Below are 14,587 nucleotides of genomic sequence, written 5' to 3' on the forward strand. Positions count from 1 at the left end.
CCCAATACACGCGATTATCTAGAAAAGTATGCCACAATCTACAGATTACCTAATTAACTTTTTATTCGTATGCGAATCGAAGTTGTTGATACCATTAAGGGTTGCGCCCCCTCCACCTCGAATTTTTCAATCGAAACCTGCTAACGGACCGTTCTTGTACAAGATACCCATACTTCCGCTTTAGTAACACACATTCACAATCAAGATTGTTACAAGAGTGAAAACATCTAGAGATAAACAACGGAGTTAAAATATCTACATGTGCCCGAATTTCAAACGAAAAGCCACCCTTGAAGAAGTTAACGGTTGTATAATTTAAGTTAGTTGTGATGTGCCTTTTGGATTTGCAAATCGATCCTCACGACCGCATTCTGCAATGAGGTATGTATTAAACATTTTATTTGGTCCATACATATAAATTTATACATACAACGTACCCTCACTTATTTGCGGTTGTCCCTTTTTGTCTCTTCGCCGCAAAATTGATTTAATCCGCTTTTTATATAAGGTTTGGTACGTTTTTTTTTGCATCCATGAACTAGTTGTGTGGAATCTTAAAATTTAGCGGTACTGTACCAAGTTCGTGTTCCGATTGAACACACAAAAATAATTAGGAGCGAAAAATTTCTCAATAAAAATGTTTTTTAACATATGGTATACTCGTGGTAACGAGGTTGCGATAAGATAGATAGCATTGTGACTGTAAAATCCAGTTTTTTATGCGACCTGATGGGTGCGTTTTTTTTAATGGAAAAAGTCGCAGACTTCTTTACGATCGAATAAAACGACGAAGAAATCGATTAATGTGATCATAAGGCGATGATGGCTTTTGAGTCGCGACAACCATTTCATGCATTTTTGCTTTCTATGATGAATGTATACAATTGCGACATGTAAAGAATAGCTAATTCGTGGCATGCTCCAGATCTCCTTAATAATTTTAGTCATGTTTAGAATTTGAACGTATCTGACACTTGATATGTGGCTTATTTAACTATGTGTGTACCTATTTAATCTATGGTAATTTGTTAATTTTGTGTCACTGCAATAATTTAAATTTAGGTACCGTTAATGATAGTATTATATACATGTGCAAGTTCGGACATTTACTAAGAGAACTTGTTCACCATTAACCTAAAATGCATGAAAACGTGAATGTGTTACATTCCTAATAAATTAAGTCACAAGTTAGCGGACAAAAACCTAATTGATGTAATCATTGTCCATTGAAGGTGTTCAGCAAACTATTACTGCAGACAACGAACCAAACCAAACAGAGATTATTACCTAAGTACTTATAATATAACGTTAAACACTCAGGTTTTTATATTAAAATCGGTCTCTAAGCGTTTTGATGACCGTAGAGTTCCAGTTCCTGAAGATAAATCAAATGAAAGACCCAGTTGAGATGTGTGCTGGTTTTGAACTGGAAACTGCAAAATCGAAAAAAATTAATATGTAAATCACTAATCGCGACCATGACCGCGTACTCTTAGAGTGCAAGTTCATGCTGTAAAACTAACAAGCTAATTACAAGCCTAAGGATTTCGTTCCTTTTGTGTACCTACTGATTAAACGTATTACCTCCAGAGGCTCTACTGCCCAATGTACATTATTTGTAGTGGTAGGTTTGTCTGCAAAACCACGTCTATTTAGATAGCTAGGGGGGAGTGTAATGGAATGTTTATCTTAGTTATAGCATTCACCCTCGCTTCCCCAGCTACCACCACTTTCCATAGCCATTTAAGAACGAATTGCGTTTACAATATGCCAGCACATATTAGCGTATTTATATTTCTCGAATAAAGAAGCTACAAATACCAAAGAACGCTTATGAAAGTTCATCGACATCACAAGTGCGAACTTGTCCATTAATATCTTTGACCCCGTTGAATACTGAGATTATTGAAGCACGGGTTGAAAACTATTTGGTCTGGAACGAACTGAGCATCCGATTGTCCACCTGTGTTGGAGTTTTTCCATTACCCGTAAAGAAACTGCACATATCAAACAACGATGGCTTTGCCCTAGGGGAATTTTCCACTACCCAGGAATCTTTGGATCTCGACGACAATGCCCAATAATATGGATTAAAAGATATTGTGATATTTTGTCATCACTCAAAAAAGCGTAAATTATTACGGTGACGTGTAAAGAATATGTAGAACAACAAAAGAAGCGATTTTAATTTTTTAAATTCAATATACCTAGTCAGTCATGTGATCAAATCTTGAGTCTTTATTTATCGACCAGATTGAGTAGTGACTTCATGTGATAAGAGAGATCGATTGGAATCAATGGAATCAGATTTCCTAGAACAAAGAGTATACTGTCTCGTAGTTACGAGGGGTCGTTTTTATATTCCCGGACTGGGCTGTTTTTAAATTTTTCATTATGCTTTTTTTAATCACAAAATACGCCTTGGCAACTTGGTGTAGTAATTTACAAAACAATTGCAACATTATTAATTTTATGACTCGTATGTCAGTTTGTGTGGTCGCGCGTTGTATATGTATTGAAATAAATAACATCGAATCCGGGGTCGGTTAGTAAGTTAGTAAGTTCCTTACAAAACTAGGAAAACCTCCAAAAGTTATTCTTGAAGACATGTTGGCTGTATACGGTGATGATTGACCTTCTAATGCCCGGGTTTACAAACGATGATTAAAGTTAATCATTGATTAAAAATATTAGAATGAGTAATATCTTACCTGATAATCAAAGGGGGTAACATTCAATATTTTTAACCATTTATTAACCTTAATCATCGTTTGGGTCACAATTGTTTAAACATCATCGAGAATCACTGGATGATAATCTCCGTCTAGGGGGAGAGGATGCAAGACTAAAGAAGCGACAATTAGCAGGTTCACTAGGAGTTTCAAAAACCACGGTTGGGATGACAAAAATTAGTGCCAGATGGATTCCGCGAATGCTTTCACCTTTCCAAATGCGTCTGCGCGTAGAGACCTGTGAACAATTTTTGACGCGCTGTGGAGATGAACCAGATTTAAGTATCGACTCCTAAGAATTTTAAAGTCACCCAGCTTCTGCAGGAAAAAGAATGGCAACAATTTTTTGGGGATCTCAGCGAATTTGGCTGATTGATTACCTATACAGGTTGGTGACTTGCACAACGCATCATAGGGATTTCAATGTAAAATTCATAACATGCGATTATTAGCTCCCCAAATTATTTTAGAGCAAAAATGTATTAAAGTTTTTTGTAGAAAAAATTTTTGTACGTCATTCAACCGTGTTAGTTTTCAATTTTTTGCATAATAAAGACGGAAAATTGGACAAATAAAATCCGCATCTTTTTCAATAATCTGCGATGCCATGGAATGTTCTAAAACAAAAGGATATCCAGTTATCAATTAGCAGCAGTTCGAAATGGATTTTATCGTTGGTCTAGCGCACACAGGTGTTAAGTGATATTTTTTGCAACATGAGTCAAATACATTAGGTAATGAAGAAGTTAAGGATTTATTCAATTTTTTTCAATTGTATTATCAAAAAGTTGTGTACAGTTTACAAAAAAATAATAAATAATTCGTTCAAAAACAAAACTTATTTTAATTGATACACCAGTTTTATTTATTTTTGTAAGTATGCAAATAGCCTATTTTTCACTTGGCACCTTTGTGCGCTAGTCCAACGTTATGGTCGACTTGGTTACTGTCTTGCAGTTAATGGTGACTTATTCGAACATTTATTGTATATTGTTATATTAGGAAACCGTTTTTGGTAATTTGGTCTTTCTTTATGTTGAATTCGCTGTTCTAAATATAATACTTTTTGATAGAATTTGATTTGTTTTATAGCAGACATTCCATGGCATGACGGATATTGGCGTAGTTTTTGTATTACAAAATTCCATGGCATCACAGATTATTGAAAAAGATGGGGGTTTTATTTTTCCAATTTTCCGTCTTTATTATGAAAAAAATTGAAAACTAATACGGTTGATTGATGTAAAAAAAATTTGTTAGTACGTTTTTGCTCTAAAATAATTTGGGGATCCAATAATCGCATGTTATGAATTTTACATTGAAATCCCTATGATGCGTTACGCAAGTCACAACCCTGTATATGAAGGGTGGTACGGTAACGGGGGAGTATTTTGTAAACCTGTTGCATCGCCTTAGAAATGCCATTATTGTGAAGAGACGGGGAAAACTGACGCAAAGTGTCTTGTTGCTCTACGACAGTCCAAACTTTCAAAAGCTGCTGTTGCCGATTGTGGCTTCGAAGAAATTGAACACCCAGTAACTATTTTTTGTTCCCGACGAATCTCAAAAAAACACTAAAGGGGACAACATTTACGGACAATGACGATTATAGCGGCTGTTGAGAGCCATTTTGCAGGAAAAACCAAATTAAAATTTTGAAATGGGATTAATGATGTTATTATTGAAATTCAAAGACAGGGGAACTATATTGAAAAATAAAATTTTGATGTTGCTCTAGTCTTTTGTTTTCATGCCTACTCCGAGGTTGGCTCAGCCGTTTTCCTCAGACCCGCGTAGCTTACCCATAATACTAAGCATTGTATAACTTACGAAGGCAAATCCCTCCCTACTCTCCGGCACCCTTACTCCATTTATTCCAATCCACTCCTAAACTTTATCGATATGCTTAAATTTCCGTTGTCCTTGTGGTTAGGAGTGAAATACGTTGATTTTTTACCTTTTCCAATTGGAATTAATGGCATTATTTTCTTGTTTCTCATTCGTAAACAGGCAAAAATCTATTCACCATTTCAGTTTACAATTTCTACTCATCCTATATGGAAAGTTTCCTCATGTTTTTGAGGAAAGTATAAATATCGCACTTCTCTCGACGGCACTATATTGTCATCAGCTCTTCAATGTACGGACCACTGCTACGTTTTTGGGCAATTAAAGTTTGTCAATGTTTTCACAATTTCTTTAAAAAATAAGTAATAGCACAAATTACCCTATACTAGTAAGTATTCGGTAATCTGTGGTAATAGGATATACATTAATTTACATGTTAAATTAAACAGAATAGGTACTACATAAAATCATCAAGCGTGATACGAATTTTATGCACATCCCATTATAAAAGTAGCTGATTGTAATAGTTTGAGACGTACACTACCTAATTTTATGAGTGCACCTAAGTTTATGAATGCATATCTTTTTAGTGCCTTATGCCGTTTTGCGCCATAAATCCTTAATTAGAAAAATACTATTTAAGTCGCTACACAATGAGAATCCTTTCGACCGATCAAATCGGACACCAGCACTTCACTAGCGACAGATTTTTGAAAATCTTTTAAAAAATTTTCATCTTTGATGCTATATAAGGGTGCGTTTGGAATTACAGATTTTCCAATGTTTAAGCACGGTGACATCATATCTTTAAATATTTCTTTCGCTGTAGATGAACGTTAATTGAAGAGGAACATTGGAAACATTGAAACATTTTTTTGTAATTAAATCTAACTACTTGCATGCTTACGACTCCTATTAATTATAAATGACAAATAATGATTTCAGAACTCATGTTAGAAGAAAAAGTAAGCAGTTACACAAACAAATAACACAATGAATATTCTGCTTCGCAAAAGACCGACTACTCAAAGTTCTTTTTGGGGAAACTTTTCAGTGGTGAAATAAGAAACATAATAGATAGGTACAGAAATGTGGCAAACCAGCTCCTGGGCATGGCTAGAGCTTGGCATTGCGTATTATATGGCTAAAGCTATGCTCATTTTGAATTTCATGCAATTCGGTTCATAACTAACGGCGATGTCAAAAGGACGTTCCTTATTTTTTGGCCTAAATTGCTAATTCACGAACTCCGACTTACGAATTTGATAATCCACCTGCAGAATTTCATCGTAATCGGTCCATTTGTTTTCAAGATATCGTGCTAAAGGACATACGGTCATACATCGCAAAATTATAAACTCGCTAGTAGCTTGTTAATAATGGAAGTGGTGAAAAATCGACAGGAAGGGGGGGAGGGGGGTAGGTCATCAGTGTATACCACAAAACGTTCTAAATTTCATAATCCAGTCATTCTATGCCAAAAAACGGCAAATAGAAAAACTATAATTCCTGTAGTTCCATTTTTTTTCGGAAATGTGTGGGGAAGGTCCCCTGATGGTTGTGTATCGAGCGATTTCTATGCCGCCGGCGGGAGGGGAGGAGGTTGTTGGTACGGTTTTGCATAATTCCATGGCTGATTGTGATTGAAACCAAATTCATTCGTTTGTTCTTCAAAGCAAAAATTAAAGATTAATTCCTAAATAAAATACTAAGTAGTTGGTATCACCGATTTTGTAATTTTAACATTGGAAATGTTTATGGTTTCGTAGGTATATGGGTATAAAGTTACGAGTTTCGTTCAAGCATAAAATACAACGGTGTCGCATCAAGTGACAATATTGTACCGTAGATACTCGACCGTTATCGGTAAGGTGAAGGAAAAGTCGCGGATATTGTCGATATGGTATACCTACTTACTTAATCATACTCAATCTTATTAAAATACATGATTCTATTAATAATTAATTATTCATTTAAATTCATTTTGCAAGAAGTCTCATTAAATAAATAACCTTTGTTACCAATAAATTTATCTGCTAAACCGCAAAATTGTAGTTTCAACTCCTTTCTCTCTCCTCGCCGGCACCGAAATCGTTCGGGATTTAAGTGATAAAAATCCGAAAAAAAGAAAGGACAACATTAGAATCTTTAAAAAGTCAAAATGTGGGCTGTAATGTAAGAAGATAAGCCTATATGACTTTTCTTTATCTGCCAATTTTTGTAGAGCTTTTAATGATAATAGACTATAATATTTAAATATATATTTTTCATATATCTACTGCAATGTTATTTTGGCACAAAACAAGGCATACTTCCACGCAAAACGGGTTCGATGTGTGTGTTTATATCACATTTGCTGTTCAGTGAAAAAGTAGATGATTTTTAACATCTTTGTGTGTTTTCATAACAATCTAACCTGAGATCCATTCTTGGTTGTCGGTCCGACCGAACATACGCATTTTATGCACAGCGGCGAGCAAATAACAGAGGGATTTTGTCACGGGAAAATTTAACCAGTAAGCAATTGACCGCGCGGGCCTTTTCTCAGGCGGGGGATTGACTCGGTGTAAAAATAACCAGGCACTGTGAAACGCCGCTTAGCAAACACCCCTTTCCCACTACTTACACTCATATTTATAGATCGCCCTTGTGAAATTTGACACAATTTAGCCTAGCAATAAGCCCTTTCTCTTACTTCAATGATATAAATATCGTATTACAAGCTTTTTGTCATTTAACGTTCGGTAACAACAGACGTATTTAACTCGCTCTTCTCGCCGTTACAATGACCCGCTTAATTTACATCATCCCGAATATACACACGTACTTCGGTATAAATATTAATTTACTCTATTTACATCTGAAATAAAATTCCACTTTTAACCGCGATTGTTAGTTTAGATTGCTTTTAGCTTCCTTTTACGGTTAAATAAAATACCAAATTGGGTGAATGAAATGAAACAATTAATTTCCTTACAATCCTAAAACACAAATTCGCACACATAAAATTATATTTATTTCATACTGTCCGGTAGATGTTCGATTACACTATCATTTTGAGTCCGGTAGGTGAGTTATTACAGCATCAGAGCCGGTAAGTGTCGCTAAGCAACACTTACCGGACTGTTATTTGTATACATCAAATTTGACATCTTCACACAATTAATTAAAAACCCCAACATAAATTTGGCTGTAATTCTTTATTTCAAATATTAACATTGATTGTAATGAAACAATTTGTATTGCCCTCAAGACTACGCCTGGGTTATTACTGGATGTCGAGTTAGTAATGTTCGATTCCTTCTGCTGTAGTACTCTTTTTCATACCTTGCGGCCGACTTCTTAGGAACCAACTTTTCGGTTGCTTCATGAGATTTCGACAGGATTGTATCGGGAACAGTGGAACATCCCACAACGTTTATAACGTCAATTTTTCAGTGAAAAAAATTCAATTGTCAACAAACTACAAACTATAGCAACGGCCGTTGCCACAGAAACAAGGTAATGCGATTTTTACTCGTTTAAGACATTCTTGACTCGGCTCCTGACGTCGCCTCGTCCATAATGTCTAACTCGTACTGTTACAAGTAACCTACCGGACTTATAACGTAAATAACTATTAGATTATGCATTTGTAGTATGCTATAGAATGTCTGTACATACGGAAGTCTTGTTATACAGCACAGATTTAGAAGTTCCTGAGAAATAAAAGAACGGTGTGTTTTTCAATTTATTATAATATCTTTGACCTTAATTTAACGACTGTAGGCCCTGTGGTATTGTCGTCAACTTCCGTGTCGAGGATTTATGGAGAATTTGACGCACCTTTGACTCAGTGGTTCCTCATGTTTGTTTTTCTCCCTCCTTTACGTTGTACAAGACTACATGTCGACATGTCGCGAAAGTAATATATACTGACATTGGGTCCCAATGGTATATGTTGCTACGCACATTATTTTTCCCAAAATAAAGCGATTACCTACGGGAGAAATTTCCTACGGTAGGGCAAATCCTTCAATTTTACGAAAAGGGCAGTCCCGCGTTTGGCTTATTTTGGAAAGCAAGTCTGGATGAGTATTCAATAAATTTGCACATCTGATAGGTCTTCCATTATTTTTGATAACTATTGAACTATATCGCAATCGATAGTTATGGTAACTATAGATTTTTAACCTATCTATTGTTATTAGATATATTGATAGCTATTGGATAACTATCGATATATGGAAAAAAAATCGCAAGCAATGGCACAAGTTACTACACTTTCAATGTTTTGGAACTGTCTTGACCTCTTCGAAGCAGAACAATTAAAGTTTCGTAAATGAGTACAACTAACTTTTGAATAACTTACTCCCCATCACGCACTTTCAGAACACAATGAAGTTCTGGCAGCGTATATAAAAGTGAATTAATTTTGCATAAAGTCCAAGAGTATAAATTAAGTATTGTTAGTTGTTACGCTAACTCATGACCAAAAGCGTTTATATAATATTAAATGGATGAAAGCCCATACGCCATAAGTTAAAAAATGAAAGAATGTTAATTGCCGATGGACTAATGGGAATTCTTGTTATTTTTTTAGGTACCAGCAATGGGTACCGCTACACCGAATACCGGAACCGTTTTAAGAACGCTGCATGAAGCAGTAGTTCTTCGGTTGTTCTACAGTGTGTGTCATACTCAATCACGAATACATAAAATAATCGGTAAGTGCAAAACTTTTATGTAATAAATTACTATGTACACCTGTACGGCAACAGTAGGTATCACTCTCCGTAAATGTAAAAATAAATCCAAAAACCGGATAAGCCTAGCTTGACATCTCTATAATCGTCCATTAATTACGCTAATACTCTCAGCGTGTCCTTTCTGAATTACCAATTTCGACCAATTGCCCCAATATTTTTGTTCTATCGTCCGGTTTGATTTAGATGTGCAATGCTGACCCAGTTTACCCTTGAAAATTGTACAAAACAGAGAAAGTCAATGAACTCAGAACGGTACATGATATTTTTTATAATAATAATAAACATTAATTGTACACTATTGTTGATGTGTAAGTTATCTTGTTTCAATTATAAGAGTTAACACTTACATAATTCTAATATTTTTACCGTTAATTTATTTATTAAATGGTAAATTCTGTGACTGAACTTACCGCTAATGACAGTTTACTGTTCGATTTTTGAGTGGCGTTTTGAATATCAATTGGGAGGTGCATTAATAACTGTATTATTAATTATGCAGAATTCTTGTGGGCAGTGGTCGATAGGGCATTCACATTTGGGTTTATCAAGGATTTGCAATTCGTTCTGAGATCTGATTAATTTACCAACCGTGTCCTCTCATTAATTTAATGAATAGTTAATTAGTGGTGAATAATCTTTCGCTGGATGGAAATTCCGCCGACTATGTAAAGCTTTGGTTAATACCTATATGTTGCGTATTATAAGGAAGGCATAAAGTAGGCACGTTGACCAAGTGACCAAGTTTTCAGTGTCCTTGCGCTGGCAGTTTTTGGTCACCGGCGTCCTTTGCTTTGGTGGTCATCGTCCATCGAAGCAACTCCCCACATTTCTTATTAAACGAATATTAATAGTTTCTTCAGTATTTAAAATGTGTAGTTCATTAACATTTCTCTATTTACCAAAAGTTATGTAAGTATAGCACTTTCGATGGCACAGTTATTTTCTTGCACTCCTTTTCCACAGATTCTCGCGATGTGAGTTTAAATTGTATAAAGGTTTTTAAATGTACCGTTAATCTTCTTCGGGGTGTTTTAGTTCTTGAGGATAAAATAGAATTCGCAAAGAATTGGGTTTCTATCACATATCTGCATTCGTTGATTTCCCGTACACGCGTATGGGGTGAACAACTATGCACCCTTCTGCGACACAGTTTACAAACTTCTTTTGAATGCGACCATTTCGAAGTCCCATGGACTTTGAGTATTCAGGTGCTTATTTGTTGTTACCTTAAGTCCTTAAGTGGCATGGGTAGCATCCCTGGCAATCTGTGTAGATAATTAAAAGGGCGCTAGAGGTTCTTAAGTCATGAAATACGTTTTCTGAATGCTACAATCGACTGATTAAACAGATTTCTTACGCGATGTGTGATTTGCCTTCTGGACTTCTTGCCTTTCATTTCATTTTTGGAAAACTTCATTGCCCATTTGAAAACATTAAAACAGAAGGGTATTGGTACTCACGATTATTCTGGTAAAATCTCCCCATAAATATTATGTGGGGCAACTATACACGACCCTTTGGTTAATATGTCGATTTGAACGATTTTTTTCCCAGGAGATGACTTTGCTTAAATTTATTCGTTAATCGAAAATTATAGGAATGAATTTTTTTGATATACATTTCCCCTTTAATCCAACCTAAACATTTAACAAGAGGTGCACCAGGGATAATTTTTTTATTGGGCAGACAATTTTTAATTCTTATGAACACGTTAGAGCATTGCAAGGTTTTTCTACACCAATTGTATTGCTTAGAATTTGTAACGGGAGCCTACTATCAGGAAGAGTTTCTTTTAATTCAAAGATTTTTTCAGTAGTATTTTTAGGAATATTTTGTTGGTTAGTTTATTCTATGTTCCCCCCTGTAGGGGAACCCTACCTCAGAGGTACTGCGTGTCGTACGAGTAGACTAACCAAAGGGCCACCCCGCTACGCCTGATCCCCCTTAATATCTTCTTTGGAGTAAAATCCGTGTTTTCTACGTATTTTGGTATGGCCCCAAACAAATCAATACGCCACGTTGTAGTTCTTCATCTTTCTGTCCTTTGGAACCGTGTTCCGTAAGGATCCTTAGGTCGCGCCATATTTAAGATTTTTGTTTTGTTGTGTTTGAATTTACCGCTAGGAATGGCGAGGATCCTCCTACCGTAAACTATTAGCGGTAGTGTTTGGAAATTTGGGCGTAGGATAAACTATAGTATTTTCGTTCTAGCATTGCCGGTATGTCGTTAGCGCTGTATGTTTGAATACTCATCCCTACATTGATCTTGTCCTTTTCTAACTTATGTAAATCATTCTCACCTTAAATGTTGGGCATTTCTGAACGCCCCGGGCAATTATCAGGTAAACAAGGCCATTAACCATTGAGATATAATGAGATTTTCTTTTGTTACAAGTTTAAAGATCAGTGGTTATCAACATTTTATTTGCCAATGTTGTGATACATGATATGTACATAGAATGATTGATGTCTAATTCAATTGCGACATACCCAAAGTTTGAGAACCGCTTACTTTTACGAAATCTTGAACCATACAGTTTACAAGTGGGAATTCCTAATTACATACCGGCAATGCTAGAACGAAAGCACTATATTGATTTTTACTGGTCCTTCAGACCGTCTCGCTTCTCGAGAGTCAGTGCTACGATGGAGAGGTTGCTACCCCTATTCAAGGCCAGCGACTCTTTGCTGGGTATGGATGGAGGTGGCGTTCATAGGCATAGTTTTTTTTTTACAATACTAGAGAAATGTTATCACGGTATTGTAGCCGTTTTTCCTCCATTAGATGATGCAAGTTGAAGGTTTGAAAAGCAAGTTCTTTTTCAATTTGAATGATGTATTTAAAGTTGCATTTATTTAGGATCTAGGATGACGTAATTTTACGTACAGGGTGTCTCCATTATAGGATGGATCATTCCAAAATTTAGTAAATCTAAATTTTAAAAATTCGTAGGTTCTTGAAAATATTGGCGATAATTTTTTCCGTAACCGAACTTGTGGATGTAGAGTTACGTAGGCGTGATTTCACGGCAAGCCTAGAAAATGCGAACTTGCAAAATTAAACGTAAGACCCTGGTAATTCATGGGGTAGAAACGAATGGGATTAATTCGTGATCAATTATGAATAATCTAATTGCTCGGTGCCAATTTTGTGGATGTTTTGTAATTCAAAAATATAGATAGGGATCAATCTAGAGGAGAGTTTTGGAGAGAGTAAAAAGAAAAATTGACCCGGAAACAAATTTTCCTTTCGAGTATTTTCTTCAGCGCTAATTTTATGCGAGTGTCCCGAAAAGTCCCTTTTTTTGATGCACTACAGCGCCAGGCAATTTTTTAAAATGGGGAAGCAGAGGCATCGAACCACCTGACATCGGTTTCACTTCCACTCATATGGGATACAAATGTACGGATTTATAAACGACGTAGGGTTGTAAAGAACGCCTGACCCAAAGACTTGCATAATAAGGAATGTGCAGTTTCACCCCCAAATTCTTGTTTTCAAACCTTTTACATGATCGTGCAGAGGCCCTATTCAAGGCCAGCGACTCTTTGCTGGGTATGGATGGAGGTGGCGTTCATAGGCATAGTTTTTTTTTTACAATACTAGAGAAATGTTATCACGGTATTGTAGCCGTTTTTCCTCCATTAGATGATGCAAGTTGAAGGTTTGAAAAGCAAGTTCTTTTTCAATTTGAATGATGTATTTAAAGTTGCATTTATTTAGGATCTAGGATGGCGTAATTTTACGTACAGGGTGTCTCCATTATAGGATGGATCATTCCAAAATTTAGTAAATCTAAATTTTAAAAAAGGATGCTATATAATACAGGATTGCTCGATCACTGAATTTTTTCGCCGCGTGTAGTGACGTCACTGGCGGACCCATGCTTTGATTTTTCGATTTGTGCACCACTTTCATTTGTATTTTATATTATGTAAGATTGCTCCCTCTCACGATGCGTTTTTGAAACGCTGCAGAGTGGAAATTTTCTTCGAAAAAAAGATACGGTTACGCGGAAATCCATTCCTCCCGATGAGAAATTAGCTTTATTTCTCAGATTAGTCTCATTGGAGGAGGGTGGGATAGGGACGTCTGCAACAAATATATCCACTGGTGATGCCAAAATTCTAACAGCGAGTATCTTGAAAACGGTATTCACAAAGGCAAAATAAATCGTCTGGACGAGACATATCTATTGGTGAAGTCGAAGCGAATATCTTGAAAACGAAGTGTCGGAAGAAGGTATTCGTAAAGAGCAAGTGTAACGTCAGGACGAGACATATTCACTGGCGATCTCAAAACTTTCAGTGAAAATATTTGCAGAATGGAATGTCGGAGGAGGGTAATCTCAAACGGCGGAAACATCGTCTACACGAGACACACTGCTGTGGATGTGAAAACTTAATAGTAAATATAACTCTCGCCAGGAAAGATTACCGGTCACAGCACACCTTGTGTCAATCTACAATCGAAGTTTTTCTTAAGATGCGAGCGACTTCCGGAATAGGATCGTGCCAATGTTAAACGAAAAGTCTTTTTGTTCAACATTGACATGATACTATCCCGGAAGTCGCTCACATCTTTATAGAAAAACATAGATTGTAGACCGGGATCAAGTGTTCTGTGACCGGCAATCTTTCCTGGCGAGAGGTTTATCTCAAGAATGGAGTATCGGAGGAAGGTTTTTATTGTTTTCTCTTTTCCCTGTTCTTCCGTTAAGATCTTCGGCTATTAGTTCTTCTCCAGGGTTTGTTTTCCCAATTTTATCTTGTAAAGTATTTAGATATTGTGCTTTTGCATCAACGCCAACTTTGCTTATAGGATTCTCTCGTTTATTGGCGATTCCCATGGTTTGAAGGCACTCTTAGACTTTTTTCTTTAAATGTGCCTAAGCATGCCAATTTCTAATTTTGCCCTTTGCCACTCCACATGTAAATGTTGTTCACAACTTGTTCCACACAATTTCCCTTGATTTCGCTAGACTGTCTAAGTGCATTATTTCTGTACTTTTGTTTATCCATTCTTGCGTATTCCACATCCCTAACGGAAGATGTCTCTTTGTATTCTTCCCCTTACTTTTCTAGATAATTGTCACAAATGGTTCATGAGAACTTCTAGCAGGATTGGAAATACCCTGTGAGGACCGATCCAATAGCTGTGAGAGGCACTCAATGTTTAGCTAAAATGTTTTCGGTTTTATACAACATCCGATTTTTTAATCTATAGAATGCATAGTTGTTAGTTATTTTCTTCAAATC

Source organism: Photinus pyralis, unplaced genomic scaffold (assembly GCF_008802855.1).
Source record: "Photinus pyralis isolate 1611_PpyrPB1 unplaced genomic scaffold, Ppyr1.3 Ppyr1.4_LG4, whole genome shotgun sequence".
Lineage (NCBI taxonomy): Eukaryota > Metazoa > Arthropoda > Insecta > Coleoptera > Lampyridae > Photinus > Photinus pyralis.